We start from the raw sequence: 21,870 nt of genomic DNA, 5'->3' as shown, positions 1-21,870 counted from the left end.
TTTATCTAAACATTGTGGTAAGAAATCTTGAATTCTCTGCCCAGTTTGCTATTCTTTCCAAATTCGTATTTTGAGTTTTACAGTGTTGAGATATTGTAATTTTATTTTTTTAAGGGTACTCTAGCATAGATTTTAGGTAAGTTCTATTCCAAATTAGAATCAATTAAGATAAAGAAACTCAATCTCTCTATTATCACTAATTTTGAGTGAAAACCCTAGTATAAATGTTAAATAATTGTGAAAATTAGATTGTATAGAGTAGCTTGGTTGATTTGGTGCATAATTTGGATTCTTGAATTGATTGCAGAGCGCTTGGTGAAAGTTTGGAGGATTGATTGAGGCTTGAGTTCATCCGGAGAGGAAACTCAAGTGTTGGAGAAAATCGCCAACATTAAGATACGGGTTTAGGTTTCGGGTAAGCATTATGTAAAGTTATGTAAATGCCTATGTTACTTGCCCCTGGGATAGGATTGAATGGAATTACTTGTATTTGTGATTAGTTGGTTGAATGTCAATTGATAGTTGTTGTTGTGAATTATGAATTTAAATGTTAATGAGCATAGATATGGGATATGATGAGCATGGTGTTTGTTGATGATAGGTTATGTGTTAGCGTGATTTAGAAAATTGAATGCTTAATATGGATATGTGTTTACTTGAGTAAAATGTGGATTTTGTTGCCTATTGTGGCAATTGTGGCAATGTGTATGGATATTAGGTCGGAGGCCGTGAATGAGCAGAGAAGTCCCCCCTTCCCTAAAGGTAAATATGTATAAAAAGTGTGATTTAAAAAAATGAGCAAATTATTGAATTGAATAATAAAAATTAGTTAATATATGAATAAAATTATGGATTGATTGATGGATTGGAAGTTAACTTATTAGGTGTTGAATGGTTAGAACAGTAGAGAAATAGATAAATGTATGCTAACACTGTTTAGGAATGATTTTGGTATGGTTTTGGTTAGAATTGGATTGAGGAATTAGTAAAAATGCATGATTGGTAAAATTCAGATTTTTAACCAACTTCGACGGGGCATAATTTGGTTCTCGGACCCTCAAATCTTGTGAAACTTATCTTAAATGAAAATTGGGTTTAAGTAGTTTATGAAGTTTGAAAAATGGATGGAAAATAATTTTTAACGAAAAAGTAATGCGTGTTTGAAGTTTGGGGTTAAAAACTGAATTTGCAGAAAATAGAGGTCATGCATTCGCACGATCTATGCGTACGCATGTGTGAAGTTTATAGAAATGAAAGATTTTTGTACGAGTATCATGCACGTACCATGCGCACATACAAAGCCAAGTCATGAGCATGCATGACCCATGCGTACGCATGACTTGCATTTCGAGAATCAAATATTTTTTTCGTGCGCGTACCATGCGCACGCACTTTGTAGTGTATTTATCAATTTACATCACATTTATTTATCTCGTTTACACTGTAAACGAGATATATGAAATTTGAAAAAATGCATATATCTCGTTTACAGTGTAAATGAGATACATTCATAATTATCTCATTTACGGTATAAACGAGATATATGTATTTACAAATAATTAAATATAATTTTTAAAAATAATAAAAATTATTAATAATTTAAATTTGACCAAACCCTTAAAAATGAAACGTTTCAAATAATAGGAAAGATGGACTGTTTTAAATAATAGAAAAGATAAACCGTCCATTTCAAAAAATACTTAGAAATCTTTTCCACAATAAAATCTCAAAATGAAGACACAAGTAGACGCATCTGTGACACCGGAGCCGAATCAGAATTAAAAGCTTCATTGATTTCATTTAACAAATTGGCTACTATTTATACTACTTAAGAATTACTAAAGCCTGACCTAATAAAACTTCTAAGAAGCTCAACAATAAGAATCATTATCCTACCATTTCAAATGCGTTTCTAACAAATCATTGGACTTTGCAATGGCTAATTACCTAGATGTTAATGTAGGTGATAAATTTTAGCACACAAGATGTATGTGCATAAAAGGTGACTATTAATATGATTTCTTTAACAAAATGAAAATCAGCAAATTCAAAATAAATATGAAACTAATTAAAAGGATACTTATAGATGAAAATGCTTAAATTCATAGAACTACATTACAACAAAGAAGGATATAGCAAGAGCGGCAAATAATGCAACTGACCGCAGCCTGGATCTCGTATCTGGGACAAATTATTTGCTCAAAAAATTTCACAGAACCATCAGTGGCAGTACAACTGGAAGCAAGATAGGCTTCTCTATGATCCAAAATAGCATCCAACTCTTTTCCCATCTAAGTAAAAAATATTAGGAAAAAAGAAAATTAACTTTCTTCAAAAGTAATTTGAAATGTCTGAATGTAAAAGATACTTAAAAATAATTATCTAACATTAGAAAGTGGGAGTAAACCAATAACACCCGATGTAGTCATTCCTTTCATCGATTAACCAAAAAAAAGGCAAGAAAATTTTTAATGAAAATAAAGATACCAGCCAACAACACTTATTTAAAGTTTTCCTGATCCGGACCTTTGAATTCAAAATATATAAACAACTCACTATAAATTATGCATGACTAACACCAGTGTAAATTAAAAAGAATAAACTATGACCATGGCAACACTCATAAATTTTCACACTAGTAGTGCATAAAAAATTTTGATTAAAGATAAAATCTGACAAAATCTAAGTTTTATATATAAAGAATAGCTTTCCAATCTCATAACTCATAACATATCCAGGTAAAGTCCTATATACATATACACTAGATAAATACCAGACGTCTAATCCAATCCCATGAAACCTTTTTGTTAGAAAATGTCATTGCGATGCAAGCATTACACACCAACCAAATAATCCAAATAATAAGTTATGCTTCACCGTATGTACCTTAATTAGAAGCTAATATTTAGCAACACATCCTAGTTATCCAAATTTGATGTGAGTTGGGAGATATTAATTTCAATAAGAAAGAAAAAGAAGTCAAATATAACATACTAAGGTAAGTTAGGTTATAAAATTATTCACCTTTATGCCAATTCAAAAGAGGGTGCATCCAATAACTAAAAACAACAACAATATCCTGCAATTTGGCCATTTGTGTGCCATGGCCTCCAATCATTTATGATGTAGTAGTTTAAAGATCTTATCCATGCTTCAGTTTCCAAGTAAGGAATCAACAGGTCATTATCGCCGTCGTATATCAGTGAACAGTAACATTTTTTACGGAGCTTCACATGATATGGAAAGTTGCTAGGAATATCCTCCTTGTGAGGTATATTTAAGGTACAGCGTTGCCATTTTGCTTTCGTTCTCTGCAAGAATTGGAAACATGATAACATCACTTTCATGTCACTGCTAATTTTGTCATGCATTCTATCCATGCAATAAAACTACTTCTAACATTGTGTTAGCTTTACCTTATGTATATTCAGGGCACTGTGAACTTTGCCATCATTAACCTAATAACTACTGAGTAAGTACAGAAGCTAAAAAAGGAACATGATTAAATACATATGGGCAAGAAGAATATAGATAAATCAAAAATGGGGAAAAATTAAAAAGTGGGAGAAACAAAAGCAGAAGCAATTTTGAAAAAAAAATAAAAGCAATAAGAAAATAAATTTAAATTGAGCTAAAGCAAGAGTGGAGAATTAAATCCAAAAGAAACGGTTCATATGAAGAATTGAGTAAATGCAGAATAAGGAAAAGAAAGAGGAATTGAGCTGAGATACCAAGCAAGAGCTGTAATGAAAAATGAATCCGACGTGGTTGAAACGCGGCGTAAAAGGTGAAGGCTTGACTCTTGAGAGTGAATATGATTTAACATTTGATGGGGGAAAATTTTATTTGATGAACCAGGGACAGGAACCATTGCAAGAAGCTATCTAAAACACAAAAGCAACTATGACTATAATGAGTTAGAAACATCATACATCTCAATGGTTAGAAACCTCTTTTGAAGCTCAACGTAAGCAACATATGATGTTCCGAAAAAAGTAAGTATACCTCCATGTTTAAAATATATTATAGGACTTGGATCAGGGATTGTAGGCTCTTTTTGCTAAATATAATCCACATGTTTACAATTTAATCCCCCACCCAAAAAAAAACAAAAACAAAAAAAATCATTTATAATCATAATAACAAAGAATAACAAGAGAAATAATATCGTAGAGTGACTAAACTAAACAAAACAAAAATTTTGGTATAGTAATCAAAAGAGGTTGTCTAAGTAAGCAAATAGATTGATAAGACTAAAAGCAAAAAAGAAAAGTAGACAAATATATTTTCTCCTAAAGTAAATTTCTACTAATTAGTCACTGCCTACTCTTCCATGAGAAATAAGCACTAGAGAAACACAGATCAGAAGGGGCCAAAAAATTAAGATTCAAAAAGTTAGAACCTTGTCCTTAGGACATTAATTAATTGTAAGGATACCCACCTAAAAAAATGGCGGGTTTATCTGAGTTTATAGAAAAAGCAATAATGTTACTTTTTCCAAATGTTTGTGTACAAGAAATATCCACAAAACTGCAATTCTTGTGCTGATAGAGTTTTGGTGTGCGAAATTAGAACTCGCACAACTTCACCAGCAAGTGCACCGAGTCGTCCAAATAATACCTCAAGTGAGTGAGGGTCGATTCCACGAGGATTTTTGGATTGAACAAGCAATGGTTATCCTGCAGGTCTTAGTCAGACAAATAGAGAAAAGGTTTTTGATGTTGAATTCGCATAAAACAATAATAAAGAAAGCTGTAAAGAATTGGTGTAGAAACAATAATGAGAGAATAGTTAAGGTCTCGGAGATATTCACCTTTTCGGATTAATATTTCTTACCAACTATTTTAACAATGAATGATTCATTCTATGGCAAACTATAAGTGATTAAAACCTATTTCCCTAGCAAATTAATCTCCTCCAATCCTACTCAAAACGCCACAGATAAGGTTAGATCTTTTGGATTAGAGGGTAAAGTTCAGAAAACTAGTTTAGCACCACAGAAACCTCAATTACCCAAAACTAACAGGATTATATGTCACATATCCCAATTAGCCCAGATAATTGCGATTTAGGAGGAGTGTTTTCAAGCTGTAGCTCAAGTGACCTTGTTCCGAGTATCACAGGAACTCATGTAGAAAAAAGGACATACCTAGTCTCATTTGGATGAAGAATGAAAACACACCTTAGAACTGAATCAAACATATATTAAAATAGAATAGTAATGATATTAATCCATAGAGATAAGCAAAGCTCCTAACCTTAACCAGGAGGTTTAGTTGCTCATAATTTACAAAAGTAAACTAAGATCTGAAAAATAATATTTGGTCCTCTCTAAACCTTAGTGATCCCCCTCTTTAAATAGAAGATGCTAACCCTAAAAGATGTTAATTTAAATTTGAAAAGTACAAAGGTAAGACTAAATAAACTAAGGAGTGCTAAAATCAACTTTAGGACCCACTTTGGTGTTTGCTTCGGTCAAGGCTTGGCGTCCAACTTGGGAAGTGGGCGTTGAACACCCATTAGGGGGTGAATTCGCTACCTTCTGCTCCCTATCTGGCGTTGAACGCCAGTCTTGGGCATTCAACGCTGGAGGCTGGTCCTTCTTGGGTGTTAAACGCCAGATGTGGACGTTTAATGCCAGTTTTGGCAATGATTCTGGAAAAGAAGTATAAACTAGCATATATTTTTTGAAAGATCTAGAAGTTATCTTTCCAACACCATTGAGACCGTATCAATTGGACCTCTATAGCTCAAGATATGCTCGTTGGAATGTATGGAGGTCAGGATTTGACAACATCTGCTATCCTTTCTTCGTCTTTGAATAATACTTTGCCAAATTCGCTCAAAAATCTCCTAAAATCATAGAAAAAATACAAAAACTCAAAGTATCATCCAAAAGACAAATTTTTCACTAAAACATACTAAAACTTGATAAAATATAACTAAAAATAACTAGAAAATAACATGAAAAAGGGTATAAAATGCTCACGCATCAAGTTTTCTACCAGCAACAAACCAATTAGTAACTAAAATATACACTACCCATGAACAAGGAAGTGTAATGTAATGTCTTCTATCTAAACAAATTTAAGATTATAAGAGGCATTCAAGTACTAATTGCAGCAAAAATAAAGAAGTTAAACTGTCAGACTCAACATAAAGCTTAGGTATAATAGTAACACAAGTACATAATCCATGATAGCATAGATCAAAATTGAAATAAAGCATCTACTCTTATAAGATTATTTAGTTATGGCAAATGAACCAAGCATTGAAAACACAAAACAGTATTTGATTAAAGGAATTAGGAAAATATGGAATTTTTTGTTCAGGGTGGCCACCTTGACAAATCAATGGAAATAAATAATTATTATTACAATTTATTTGTTTATTAACATAAACCATGACATGGAGTTGTGGGGACAAACCTTATGGAAGTTGAATATCAAGTCTAGTTCACAGACCTGCAAATGATGATGCAAGCAATACTGAATTAGAAAGATATGAGAAAATACTATATCTTTTGAAACAGAATGGGAATACTTCCACTAGTAAATTAGATATTAGTATTCAAAAGTTAAAGCTTTGATGAGAACTCACACTGTCAAAATATCGATCAAGAATCTCCACATAATGATGAATTATTTCAAGAATTTCTAATTCATTGTCATCTTCATCAAATATATGCAAAAATACAGACCAGAACAATAATCTACAAAGGAGGAAGCAAGTGATTACTCTCTTTTATGTTAAAATGATAAAAAAAAAACAAGGAACAAAGAAAAAATCTTACCGTAGCTGAGGATATTGAGTTGAATTTAAAAACTAAAATTGATGAATCCAAACTAGTATTAACTGAATTAAATTTTTGTTCTAGACAACTATAACATTCATCAAGCTCATATTAACAATGTTCAGCAATACAAATTAACAATCTAAATATTTTTCAGCTATTCAGAATCAAAATCTAATCTAATCCTATTTTAACAACCTAAAAATTCACTAATCAGAAAATAAATATAACTAAACTAGTTACTAAAATCAAAGTAACTAAACAGAATTAATTGAACTCAACATATATTAAAAGAATTTTGAAACCAAAAAATAGAAGTAGAGACAATCAAAACAAGACAGAAGGAAAGAAGGATGCCCAGGTCTCTACGGTTCGAACAGGGGGAAAGAGAGAGGTGGAACTACGGCTGACGGTGGAACTGATTTTCGTTGCCACGGAGCTAGGGCTTGTGTGAAGGTAGCCACGACATTGACTGGAGGAGATGATGGCTGTGGCACTGAGAAGATATGCTAGCCAGAACTGAGGGCGATAAAAGGAGAGAGAGAGAGAGACGTGGCGGTGGTAGAGCTTGAGCTTGCTTTGTTCTGTGAACGAGAAAGAACGAGAGAGACAGGGGCTGTGTTCTACTGGTTCGGTGTTTAAAAAAGAGGAGAAGAAGGAGAAGGTAGCTGCGGCGGTTAGGGTAGCCGGCGGTGGCGCTGTGGGTGAGGAAAGGAGAAGAAGAAGCTCGTGCGACGGAGAGAAGAAGTAGCCCATTAACGAAGAGGAGAATGCTAGGTTTAGCTCGTTTGATTTGTGTGCTGTGAATGGAGCTTGGGCAATGCTAAGTTTAGGTCAATATTTCTGATGGAATATTTTAAATTACAGACAGATTTTCTGTCTGTAATAATTTAATAAAACATAGCATTTTTGTTCATTTAATTACATACAGATTTTCCGTCGGTAACTATTTTCCACGAAAAAATTAATTTTTTCGATAGAGTTATCGACGGATTCTCTTTTCCGTCTGTAATTTATGCTAATTCATTTTTTTGGCTTCCAACAAAAAATCCTTTGCAAATTTTATCTGTATTTCTGTGGGATAAAATCTTTTGGAAATATCCGTCTGTAATAACTAGTTTTCTAGTAGTGGCTATAAATTGTTTATTTTTGGTAATTAAAATAATTAAATTTTTTATTTTAAAAAAAATCCAGTTCTAGGATGATATTTAAACACAACATAAATATACACAAGTAAACAGGACAAATAAATTCTTGATAAATAGGTTTCCAATTCATTTAATATTAAAATAATATCATTTTATTTGAGAAAATAGAAATAAATAGGTCATTACCTAATTTGATAATGATATTTGGACAGTTAGTATGTTAATTATTTTTGTAACATACTAGTTAGATCATTTTTATTACAAGTTAATGATAAAAAGACAAAAATTATGTTGTCTCACAAAAAATAACGTCATCATCAGGTACTAAAGTTTTTCTTATTTAAGATCCAATTCGGTTTATGTCCATTTTTACAAAGAACAAGGCATCTTTTGTAAAAAAAACAAAAAAATTTTGGATCCTCTAAATTTTGGATTTTTACTTTTGAGGATAAAGTGTGATTTCTAACTCTTAAATATTTTCTCTCTCATGTATATTTTTTATTGGTCCCACCTATGAAATAAATAGTGAGAGATCACACTTTACCTTCTAAAGTGAAATTCAAAATTTAGAAGATCTAAATCCAAGAAAAGGGAACACTTCAACCCTCAACCTTTTCATTTTAGGATAATATGACCCATCTATTAAAAAAATCTGTTAAATAGTAACAAAAATTAATTTTGTAGGAATTATTTAAAATTTGTGAGAGTTTAAAACTCCCACAAATTATTAATAAGTTTATTTTTGAAAAATTCCTTCACTGGTGGTGGTTAAATGGAGAAATATCCTTTTTGAAAATGATGTTGTAGGAAAAACAATAATTGCAGTATGAAAACCTTTTAAAGGAAAAAAAATAGCATAGAATAAGAAAGAAAATAAGATAACATTAATGTTGATGATATTTGTATTGGTGATGATGACAATAGAGAAGATAACGATGGTGATAAAGTATGGTTACACAATAGAAATAGTTGAGGTAGAAGTGATAATTGAGGATGAAGAACGTGGTGGTAGCAAGGTAGCAAAAATTGCATCTTACTAGTATAAACGGACGATTTTACAGGTTTGCAGATCATCCCCGCTCCCGTTTCTACTTCTGCGATTGGTAAAGCTAGAATTCATGGAATCGCCATGAAAGATTGTGAAATCGTACAATCGTGTCGTCTCCACCGAATCAAAGAAAAGGCAATCCAGAAGAAGAAGATTTGCGGGTTTGAGATGACCCGGCTGGCCCAACTCGAATCCCACTAAAAACTCTTCAATTTCTATTGCACTTCCTAAGCGGTTATTTATCTCTGCCCTTCTTTTTGAATTCTGACTCTCTCCCACTCTTTCACTACTCTCAATCTCTCATTAACCCATTCTATTTTGCATTTGTTTAGGTTTTATTCAATGATTTTACACTTTTTCTTCTACCATTGTTAGCTTGTTGTCTTCTTAGTTCTTGTCAACATAGCTTTACGAGATTGAGTCCGTGAGTGCGGTGGCCTCTGCATGATTGCATCTCTATTCTATGCTTGTGTGTTGTGGTATTGATAAATCACTATTTTATGGTTTATCTTGTGCTTAATTGAGTGGTTTTTATTAAGCCTTTGCACACTTATTCATACTATTTGCATGGTTTTACAATTCCTTCCTTATGATATGATATATGTGAAAACATGTTTTCTATGCTTTAGAAATATTAAATTTAATTATCCTTTATTATCATTCGATGCCTTGATATGTGTGTTAAGTGATTTCAGGGATTATAGGGCAGGAATGGCTTAGAGGATGGAAAGGAAGCATGCAAAAGTGGAAGGAATACAAGAAGTTGAAGAAACTGCTAAGCTGTCAGCCTGACCTCTTTGCACTCAAACAGACATAAATTGAGCTACAAAGATCCAAATGACACGGTTCTAGTTGCGTTGGAAAGCTAACGTCCGGGGCTTCGATTTGATATATAATTTATCATAGTGGCCATACTGCTAGGTGACACGAACGCGTGATCCACGCGGATGCGTCGCAGTGACGAAAAACCAGCGTAGCTAAATTCGTAAACAATGATTTCTGGGCTGTTTCTAACCCAGTTTTCGGCCCAGAAAACACAGATTAGAGGCTATAAAGTGGGAGAATGCAGCCATTCAATAGACAATATTCATAATTCACTTTTCATAATTTAAATGTAGTTTTTAGAGAGAGAGGTCTCTCCTCTCTCTTAGGATTTCTATTAGGATTAGGCTATGATTTCTTCATTTCAGGTTCAATGTTCCTTTAGTTTATTTTCTATTTTTATTTTATTACTTTAATTGATATTTATCTTTTCAATTTAGCTTATAAACCTTTCCATGTTAGATCTGGATTTATGTTTAAACGTAGTTTGATTGGGAGTTGATTAAAAGGAGAACCTTGAGTTGGAATACTCAAGAGTTCAATTGTAATTGGGTTTATTGTTGGATCACCCTCTAGTCATTGACACTAGTCCCTCCCAAGGGAGAGGATTAGGACTTGTGACTAGAAATAGCTTCCAACTTGCTTGACTTTCCTCTACCTAGTAAGGGATAACTAAGCAGAGCAACCTTCAATTATTAATTAATCTTAATAAATTTCCAACAAGAATAGAACTTCCAATTAACCTCTCCTAATCAATGCTTTTTATTGTTATTATTTTATTTCTTTTGCCGTTTACTATTGTTGCTTTTTATCTTATACATTAAAACCCCAAAACATACCTTTTTCCATAATCAATAATAAATCATACCTCCCTGCAATTCCTTGAGAAGACGACCCGATGTTTAAATACTTCGATTATCAATTTCAAAGGGATTTGTTAATTGTGACAACCAAAAAATTTGTAAGAAAGGACTTTTGTTGGTTTAGAAGCTATACTTGCAACAGAAATTTATTCTGAATTCTAGACCACGCAAAAGTTCTCTCTTCAGGTACCTTGTGCAATCTCTTCCAGTAAGTACATAATAAATTAATAATATATTTACCATCATTACAAATTTACAATTAAAAATATAGTTAGTTTTAGTTTCTTTACTATCATTAACAACCAATAGTGATCAACGAGGTCCATTGATAGAGTGATAAAGAAACTTATGATTCGAATTATTATTATTAAGACAGTTTAGGGAAATTTCACTTTGCGTGCACCAATTTCATCTTGCTCTTTTCATTTTGTTATGCTTCTGTTTTGTGTAGCCCCTTCAATAGTAAAAAGGATTAAGGAAGCTCTATCTTGTGTTTTAGTTAATAGTTTAAGAATTAAGACATGATATTGACTAATGAATATGAATAAATAGTGCTATTTTATTTGTGCATTTCACCAAAACCTCCTTATTTTGCAATTAATAGAATCAAATTTATCATGATCTTATTGTGCATTTCACTAAAACCTTCTTATTTTGCAATTAATAGATTCCAATTCATCATGATTAAATTCTAATATAAAAACTAGGCTGCAGCTAACCCAACCAACAGCACTGACTTCATCTAGTTCTCTTGTTAATCTTAATTAATTTGATGTGATGTTTTTTTATTATATATAGTTCTACGTTCCTAGTAATCTGAGTGGAAAGTAATTAGTTGAAATTGCTTGTTTTTGTTGAAAAGTGGTAGTTAGTTACTACAGTCACCTAACTATATCAGCTTATAACTTTTGAGAGCTAACATATCTATATAAAGGTATTGATGCTTTATTTGAAGATATTGATTTTTGTTTATCAATATAAGACTTGTTTGAGAAGTGCATGGAGATTACTCAGAAGTGTCTTGATGATGTACATGATGTTGTCCTTGATAATGATTCAGATGATTGTTACTAAAAACGTTTAGAAAAATTTCTTTTCCGGGGGGTTACCTGAAACTGTAGGTCGATCTCGGACGAAATCTTCTGTGTGGGTCGGAGCCGTTGTGTCCGACTTGTTGGACTTGGTGATGGTGCTGATCCTTTGTCCCCAGAGGGTGGGGGGTACCTGCAAGGGACTCCGATGCTTAAGTTAGCAAGGGTATTAAGCAGGTATTGAGTAGAATCAGAGTATGAGTTATACCTGGATGCTCTAGTGTATTTATAATGGTGAGGAGTGACCTCTCTAGAGATAAGATAGTTATCTTATCTTATCTTATCTTATCTTTGAGTGAAGTCATCTTATCTTTAGGGGAACCGCCTTTATCTTTCTGGGTTTTAGCTGCCTTTAGATTGGGCTGTGTTCCTTAATTTTGGGCCTGCTTTGGGCTCTTTTGGCGATTTGGCCGAGCTCTTTGACAAGAGGTCGGGCATTGGCTGAGCTCTTTGAGAAGAGGTCGGATAGTCTGACCTGAAGAGGTCGGTCAGCTTGTCGCTAAACATCCCGGGTCAGACAGCTTGACCCAGGGTATGAACAGTGCCCCTGCTTGAGTTCGATCTTTCCATGAGATCGTGCTTTTCAGAACTTCGATCTCTTTGGAAGTAGTGCTCAAGCATCTGTCTTGCTTATTTCTTCATTGCTTTGCAATCTTGTAGATTTTCTAGAGGTTTGGTACTTCACAGTCCAACCTTTTTTGAGTGGAAGCATGGGTTTTCTACCCTTGCCTTCTGGATCACGCCTTGCTTTAAGTTTGTGTTGACAACCCTCTGCTTTGGTGAAGTTTCCTTGCGGCTTGATATCCGGACTTTTAGTGATTTGTCCAATGACTTTTTAGTGTTCTTTATATAGAACCTTTTTTTAGTCTTGGATGATGTTCGTAACTCTGTTTGAGATTGTGCCTTCTTTGAGTGGAGTTGTATCCTTTTTGGCTAAGCGCATTTGAGCCTTAAGTTGTTTCCCAACCTTTTGGCTTGTTCTTTTTTGAAGTCGTACTTGCGCCTCTTCTTTAGCTGACGTCGACCTGTATGACTTTGCCCCTGCTTGAGTTCGGACTTTTCCGTGAGACCGTGCTTTCAGAGTTTCGATCTCTTCGGGGAAGTCGTGCTCAAGCATCCTGACTTTGGTCGATCTTTGAGTAGTTTCTCTTTGTGCGAGTTTGGTATTGCCCCTTTTACTTTGTTGAGGAGACTTTTCAGCCTTCTTCTGACTTGTTTGTCTTCACTGTTCGGGCTTTTTAGTCATAATCCAACAACTTTTTAGGTAGTGTTCCGATGGAGAACCTTTTTATAGTTTGTTTGGATGACTTTTTAGCTCTGTCTTTAAGGCTGTGCTTTTTGCTTTTTAAGTAGTGTCTTTTTTCAAGACTTCGTATCTTTTAGCAAAACATTCCTGGCCTTCCTCTGGCCGCTTGCGAGATGTCTTTGTCCATTTTTGTGGATCTTTGTAGAGTGTCGGTACTTTGTTTATCCGACCTCTTTTGATCACTTCTGATTTTGTCCACTTTCTGCTTGGTCGAGGTGGTCCTTGGGGCTAATTTATCCGACGACCTTTTAGTGTTTTCGTAGAACACTTTTTAGATGAAAAATTTTGATAGCCTTGTCGTGGAGCCGTGGCTTTTTGGGCGGAGCTATGTCCGTTTTAGCACACGTTTTTCGTTGGTCCGACTTCTTCTTGTCGGTCCAAGCTGTAGCTTTCGTTGGTCCGACTTCTTCTTGTCAGTCCAAGCTGTTGCTTTCGTTGGTCCGACTTCTTCTTGTTCGGTCCAGATGTAGCTTTCATTTGGTCCGACTTCTTCTTGTCGGTCTCTTCTGAGTTATGTCTGTAATCCTCTTTCTTAGACCTTGTTCAAGTCTCTTTCAGGGATTACTTTTATAACTTTTGTCGCTTGGGCCGATTTCGTCATGTCGGGTCCTCCTAAGTTATTTCTGTAATCCTCTTTCTTGGACCTTGTTCAAGTCTCTTTCAAGGATTACTTTTATAACTTTTGTCGTTTGGGCCTGACTTTGTCATGTCGGGCTCTTCTAAGTTATATCTGTAATCCTTTGTCATGTCGGGCTCTCCTTAGTTATTTCTGTATTCCTCTTTCTTGGACCTTGTTCAGGTCTCTTTCAGGGATTACTTTTATAACTTGTTTTGTAGGAGACCGACTTCGTTAGGTCGATATTTTCTAAGTTGTTTTTGTAATCCTCTTTCTTGGACCTTTGTTAGGTCTCTTTCAGGGATTACTTTTATAACTTGTCTTGTAGGAGACCGACTTCGTTAGGTCGATCTCTTCTAAGTTATAGCAATTCCTCTTTAATAGGGTTGGCCAGACCACTTTCCAGGGATTTGCTGATAACTTGGGTTGACTTGGTCCGACTTTTTAGTGTCGGCCAGTCTTTTTAAGTTATTATATAGCAATCCATAAGACCTCGTCAGGTTCTTTTTGGGATCACTTTCGATAACTTCTTGCATTATTCTGTGTTCATCTTTGCTGATTCGTAGATGGTGGTTTCTGTCCCGGTTTGATCATCCTTTAAGTGAATCACATTTTCACCTTTGTCGGACGGTCATTCCTATCGAGATCGTACAGCAAATCTGTTCTTCACTTTCTGTCGATCTGTTGCTTTATAATCGGACGATGAATGCTTCAGATTAATGCGTCTTGGGAGTTTGTAGAGCAGTGAATTTTGGTTTTCACTTTGTCGACCTTTGTCAAAATCAAACGATGAATTCGGTTTTCATCGTGGTCGGGCGGTGAAGTTGGTTTTCACCTTGCCGACTTGTCGCTTTGTAATCAGACGATGAATTTGGTTTTCATCTTGCCGACTTTGTCGTGATCGGGCGGTGAATCTGGTGTTCACCTTGCCGACCTGCCGTAGTCGGGTGTCTTGGTAGGAAACTTTTTAGGGAATCTGCATTTTTTTAATAAAATGAAGATAAGAGTGTGTACATGTTAGTACTTACCTTGCTAGGTAGGGCAATCTTTTTGGATCTCGGCTTGGCACCCTTTGCAGGTATGCCATGACCTTGGTAGCTCTCGTCCCTCGAGGTCGGACACTTTGTGGTGACCTTTTCCCAGTACTTCCGTGATTTGGTAGGGTCCTTTCCAATTAGCTGCTAGCTTTTCCTCTCCCGATTGACTTGTTCCGATATCATTTTGGATTGGGATGAGGTCATTATTAGCGAAGCTTCTTTGCACTACCTTTCGTTTGGTTGGCGAAACTTTGCCGGATTACCTTCTGATTGTATCTTGAGGCCATTTGACGATTTAACGCTTCCTCCCTAATCTGAGTAGGTCGAGTTCTTCCCTTTGGATTTGGGAGTTGACCTCTTTATTGTAGAGGATCATTCTGGGGGATCCTTCTTTGATCTCTACTGGGATCATTGCCTTCACTCCGCGAGTCAACTGGAAGGGTGATTCCCATGTGTTGAAGTGTGGAGTTGTCCGATATGCCCATAGGACTTGTGGGAGCTCTTCAGCCCAAGCTCCCTTTTTGATCTGAAGAACTTTGGTTCTTTCTGCAAAAAGTTTGCGTATTCGCCTTTGAGAAGAAAGTGTGCTTTGCTTAGGATTTGGCTGCTGTTCTTGTTTCTTTTCATCGTTGCCTGACTCCTTTTGTACAAAAGTTCTAGCTTTTATTCTGACCTTTTGTTTGAGAGGTGTTCGGACTGTTTGGGTATAGATTGTCAGCTTCTCTTCTCTGTGTTCTTGCCCTGTTGTTGCCTTCAAAGGGTGCCCCTGGACTTTCGTGTGAGTCCTGGGGTTTCTCTTTTACTGTTATATCTGATATCTGATATTTTTCTGTTATTGTCTGAGTTGTTTCCTTATTTGTCCGAGTTGTTTGGTAATAATAACCCCATGGTTGACCTATGTCTTCTTGAAAAAATATTGCTGAGATGTCTACTAAGATCCCAGACGGCATGTCTGATTGACTGGATTCCATAGTTTTAATGCGTGTTACTGTGGCTGACCATGAGTACTGTGTGCGACTTAGGAGGTTCCATAGAATTTGTAGGGATAGGGATGAGGAGAAGAATTATGAGTTGGTGTCGCCGGACCCTGAGGAGAGGGTTTGTTTTCCTTCCTTGTTGTGGTCTTGTAATGTAGCCTGGATGAGGCTTCTGTTATTGCGCCCTGCTTTGGTGTTGGCTAGTTTTGAAAATACATCAGCTCGAGCATTCTGCTCCCGAGGTATGTGTCGGACTTTATATTCCCCGAAATGTCCAAGCTGTTTTCTGTTTTTGTCCAGGGTCCCCCGAATTGTCCGAGCTGTTCTCTGGTTTTGTCCAGGGTCCCCTGAATTACTCGAGGTATTTTTTCATAGTGGGATCCTCAGCTTGGTTGCTCCCTTCTATTTGTGAGGTGACTACTTGTGAATCACTGGACATGGTAAGCTCCTACCTTCTTAGCTAGCCTTAAACCAGCGAGTAGTGCCTCATATTCATCTTTTTCATTTAGCTTGATTTGGCTTCCCTGATCGCTTTATATAATTACGCCTGCACCACTCCCGGTTTTGTTTGAAGAGTCGTCCATGTAGAGTTTCCATTTTGTAGGATTTCCCAGGGTGTCAGTGTACTTTGTAATAAAGTTGGCCAGATACTGTGATTTGATGGCTGTCTGAGCTTTATGTCGAAGATCGATTTCGGATAACTTGACTGCCCACTATAGAATTCTTCCTGCTAAGTCTGTTTTCTGTAGGATGCCTTCTATGGGTTGGTTGGTCCGAACTTTGATAGTGTGAGCTTGAAAGTATGGGTGGAGTCATCGAGAGGTGAGTATGAGGGCGTAGGCAAACTGCTCTATCTCTTCATAGTTTAGTTCGACCCCTTGTAGAGCCTTGATGATGAGGTAAACGGGTTGTTGCCCACTTTTGTCTTCTTTAACTAGTGATGAAGCTATTGCCAGACTTCCCACTACGAGGTATAATATGAGCTTTTCACTTTCCCTTGGTTGGGTAAGAATGGGTGGTTGCCCCAAGAATTTTCAAAATCTTGGAAGGCTTGTTTGCACCCCGTAGTCCTATTCAAACCTCTCTCCCTTCCTTAATATACCTCTTTGAGGTGTCCTTTGCGAGATGATTTAGAGATCCTTCCTCCTGCGAATCCTCCATGAACATGTCTCTTAGGGGTGTGAGGTGGACGTTCAACTCGTTCGACCTCTTTGGTGTGAGACGTTCGACTTGTCTGACCTCTTTGGTGCGAGGTTGACCTTCAACTTGTCCGACCACTTTGGTGTGAGATGGACCTTCAACTTTGTCCGACCTCTTTGGGGTGAGGTGGACCTTCAACTCGTCCGACCTCTTTGGTGTGAGGTGGACCTTCAACTCGTCCGACCACTTTGGTGTGAGGTGGACCTTCAACTTTGTCCGACCTCTTTGGTGTGAGGTGGACCTTCAACGCGTCCGACCTCTTTGGTGTGAGGTGAACTTTCAACGCGTCTGACTTCTTTGGTGTGAGGTGGACCTTCAACTCGTCCGACCTCTTTGGTGTGACGTGGACTTTCAATGCGTCCGACCTCTTTGGTATGAGGTGGACCTTCAACGCGTCCGACCTCTTTTGTTTTTGATTGGGCGAGTTGGTGGGATATTCTCAGTTTTGCATATTTCTCGGTAGACATCCACAACAGACACCCGAAGGGGGTGTAATTGTGGTATTTTCTAGGCTTCTCTCCATGTTGATCTTCTTTTTTCTTGGACTCTTTATCCTTATCCCGAGAGGAGTAGGAATGTTCGGTTTTTGAGATCTCTCCTAGTTGAGAGTTTTTCTCCATGTTGATGTACTTCTCTGCTCATTCTTGTACCTCATTTAGAGATGTTTGGGTGCTTCCTGGATATTGAGTGGCTAAAAGGTCCTTCTCGTAGACCATTGATGAGGCCCCTGATAGCTGCTTCTGTTGGCAGACTTTGTATGCCCATATATATTTTGTTGAATCTTTCCATGTTGTTGCGAAGGCTCTCTCGATCTCCTTGCTTGATCCCTAATAGGCTCGGTGCGTGTTTGGCTTTGTCCTTCTGGATGGAGAATAAGGGATTGCATCTGAGGCCTCCGTGAGATACATCCTGCTTCTGAAATTGCTAAGATGATGTCTTGAATCTGATGTGCCGTCGTGTGGAGTCATGTCTGGAGCCTTGAAGTCCTTTGGGTCCTTTAGCTTTCATGATCTCTTTGGTGAATAGATCCTGGTCCTTGCAGGAGCTATCCTCATGAGAGGATCGATTAGCTTTGGCCTTGAGATCTGCTTCGAGTTTTAGGAGTTTGTCCTCTAATTTCTGGCGTCGCTTTATCTCCCTTTGTAGGTCTTTTTCAGGCTTTCGTTGATGTAGGGCTTCTTCTTCCAGTTGTTTTAAACGATCTTGAAGCGCCTCCATGGCTCCCGTGTTTGGAGAATCCTTTTCGTTGTTAAGTTGAGGAGTATCCTTTGGTGTAGTGTCCGCATTTTTGTGTGGCATTCTATCCTCTAGATCTGAATCGTGGTCGTTGTCATGGTTGTCTGCCATGGTGATGGGATGACTTCCAAGTTTCCCGGCAATGGCGCCAATGTTCCGGGGGGTTACCTGAAAGTGTAGGTCGATCTCGGACGAGATCTTCTGTGTGGTGATCAGAGTCGCTATGTCCGACTCGTTGGACTTGGTGATGATGCTGATCCTTCATCCCCGGAGGGTGGGGTACCTGCAAGGGACTCCGATGCTTAAGTTAGCAAGGGTATTAAGCAGGTATTGAGTAGAATCAGAGTATGAGTTATACCTGGGTGCTCCAGTATATTTATAATGGTGAGGAGTGACCTCTCTAGAGATAAGATAGTTATCTTATCTTATCTTATCTTATATTATCTTTGAGTGAAGTCATCTTATCTTTAGGAGAACTGCCTTTATCTTTCTGGGCTTTGGCTGCCTTTAGATTGGGATGTGTTCCTTCATTTTGGGCCTGCCTTGGGCTCCTTTGGCGATTTGGCCGAGCTCTTTGAGAAGAGGTCGGGCATTGGCTGAGCTCTTTGAGAAGAGGTCGGATAGTCTGACCTGAAGAGGTCGGTCGGCTTGTCGCTAAACATCCCGGGTCGGACAGCTTGATCCAGGGTATGAACAATTTCCTTTTGGCATGCATCAATTTCAGCTTGTATTTTATTTTTGTTATGCCTCTGTTTTGTTAATAATTTAAGGATCAAGAAAGACATGACAATGATTAATGAATGTAAGTAGTGTTACATCTTACCAAAATCTCTCATTCTTATTTTTGTATCTCAACGATTCCAAAATAAATAAGGATTACCAATATAATACATACATAGTACTCTGCTCAGGTATAAGAAAAGTAGAAAATGTCAACAAAACATAATTGGATTGGGATTTAAGAACTTTGTTTTTCATTTAATTTTTGATTTTTTAAAGCTTTGCTAGTTAAATTTTTTAATTGCTACCTACAACCTAAATGCTTCTATAGTTAATTATATATTTGCTTATTAGTTTATTTATCTTAGTGTAGTAAATTTGATATGGACTGCACAATTTTCTTTTAAAAATAAAGTGAATTTGTTGGTACTGTGTTCTCATTTTAGATTCCATAGTTTAGAAATTATTTATGTACTTCTATTTGTTTAGGTTTAATATGGCTTCAAATGCGGATAATGGTGGAAATAATACTAGAGTTGAAACTTTTCATGGTTGTGTATCCAAGAAGATCGCTAAAAATACTGCAGAAAATAGGAGTGACAAAGCTTGGAAGCATGGAATTTCGGTTGATGGAGATGCAAAAAAAATACAAATATTGTGATAAAGTGGTGACAAGAGGAGTGTATAGGTTGAAATATCATTTGGCAGGAACAAAAAAGATGTTGAACCTTATATGGGTATTTCTGATGAGGTTAAAAAGGATATGTTTGATATTGTTTTTGGTTTGCAAAAAAATTTAGTTAAGAAGACAAGAGAATTTGAGGAAAAGATACAAAGTAAAGATGAAGGAGTAAAAGAAGAAAGAGATGCTTTAGTTGGTGAGAAGAGAAAGGGAAAAGAAATATAGACACCGGCAAGTCTCTTTAAGAAAAGGGGTGTGAGCACTCAAGCAACAATCAACTCAATTTTTAAGAAGGACTTAAGATAAGAGGCGTATGATGAAATTGCTTTGTTCATCTACAATAATGCTATTCCTTTAATGTTGCAAGGTCTGAAGAATACCATATCTTGTTTATGAAGGTTACCCGCCATGGATTAGGATTCAAGCCACCCTCTTATGATGAGTTAAGAGAAAAATTATTAAAGAAGAAGGTAGAGTCAACCAAACTAACATTAGAAGAACATAAAGTTGAATGGAAGAAAACTTGATGCACTATTATGACAGATTATTGGACAGATAAAAGAAGGAGAACTATTCTCAACTTTCTTGTGAATAGTTCTAAGAAAACTATTTTCTTGAAATCCATTAATGCTTCTGATATATGCAAAACAACTGAAAAGATATTTAAGATAATTGATGAAGTTGTGGAGGAAGTGGGAGAAGAGAATGTGGTTCAAGTTGTAACTGATAATACAGCTAACTACAAAAAGGCAAGACAAATGTTGATAGAAAAGAGAAAGAATCTTTATTGGACTCCTTATACCGCTCATTGCATTGATTTGATGCTTGAAGATTTTGAGAAGAAGCTAGATCTTCACAAAGACATCATTGTCAAAGGAAGAAAGCTAACCACTTACATATATTCTAGGACTTCTCTAATTTTCCTTTTACAACAACAAACTAAAGGAAGAGATTTCATGAGACTAGGTATGATGCGATTTGCTACGTCCTACCTTACTTTGGGTAGTCTTAATGAGAAGAATAATCCAATAATTAGAATGTTCATCTCGGGTGAATGGAAGAAGAGCAAGTGCTCAAAGACAATGGATGAGAAAAACATTAAAAATATTGTTTTGGATAAAACATTTTGGGGAACATTATCCATTGCTTGAGAGGTGCTTATCCTCTTCTTCATTTGCTCCATATAGTGGATTCAGAGGAAAAGACAACTATGGAATATATGTATTCTGAAATTGATCGTCCTAAAGAAAAGATTAAAGATGCTTTTCAAAGTGCTGAAGTAAGGTAATAAAACTAGTAATAAGTAAATATTTTTTTCTCAATTGTATCATTTAATTATTTACTAATTAGCTAATTGTCTAATTCGCTATTTTTATGTTTTTCTTTAGTTATAAACCTTTGTGGTATATTATTGATGCAAGATGGGACAAGCAATTCTTTAGGCCTTTGCATGCTGCAGGCTATTATTTGAATCCACAAATTCATTATAGTCCTAATTTTAAGGTTGAATATGATGTTAAGAAAAAATTTTATAATTGTCTGGATATACTTGTGAGAGATTCTACACTCATTACAATTATTAATAATCAACTTGAGAATTTCAAGAGTAAGGCTAAATCTTTTGGTAGAGATGTAGTCAAGAATGCTCCCAAAACCAAAACACCCTCACAATGGTGGGATTCTTATGGGGATGAACATCTAGAACTTCAAAAGTATGCTATCCGTGTTTTGAGTTTGACTTGTAGTTCATCACGATGTGAGTGCAATTGGAGTGTTTTTGAGACGGTAAACTTTTAATTTGATATTTGCTTAGGAATTTAGTTTCTAAATTATAGAATTAGTTAATTATTCAATTCTATTTTTTAATTAGCATATGTTAATATATTAAATAAATACTTGTAAATTTTGATATTATTAGGTTCACACGAAATGGATAAATTGTTTGAAGACAAGCACAATAAATGACGTTGTTTTTGTGATGACCAATTCAAGATTGGCAAGGAAGAAGCCATCAAGAAATACTGTTGACTATAACTTTAAAGACTTGGATTCGGATGAAGAATGGATTGTGGAAGATGAAAATATTATGAAAAATTTGGAAGAATTTGACACACAAAATGATGTAAACTTAGCCCCTCAAAAAGATAGAGGTAAAGATAGGGTCCTTTGATTGATTTGGAGATTATTCTTCTTGATGATGATGCTTTCAATGAGCTTCTCAACTTTCTTCTTAATGAAAATCAAAATGTTGGAGAACATGATGATCATGACGTTAATAAATTGCTTTAGTCTTTATATTTTTTAGTATGATATTCTGTTATCTATTTTATA

The 21,870-nt window shown here is 36.0% G+C and overlaps 1 pseudogene; it reads left to right on the top strand.

Moving 5' to 3' along the window:
* The first annotated feature begins 8,876 nt into the window (after positions 1 to 8,876).
* On the top strand, positions 8,877 to 21,709 carry LOC107484787 (uncharacterized; annotated as a pseudogene).
* Positions 21,710 to 21,870: the final 161 nt, after the last annotated feature.

Source organism: Arachis duranensis, chromosome 1 (assembly GCF_000817695.3).
Source record: "Arachis duranensis cultivar V14167 chromosome 1, aradu.V14167.gnm2.J7QH, whole genome shotgun sequence".
Classification (NCBI taxonomy): domain Eukaryota; kingdom Viridiplantae; phylum Streptophyta; class Magnoliopsida; order Fabales; family Fabaceae; genus Arachis; species Arachis duranensis.
Note: the sequence above shows the minus strand (reverse complement) of the source record. Positions and strands in the feature narration are given on the sequence as shown.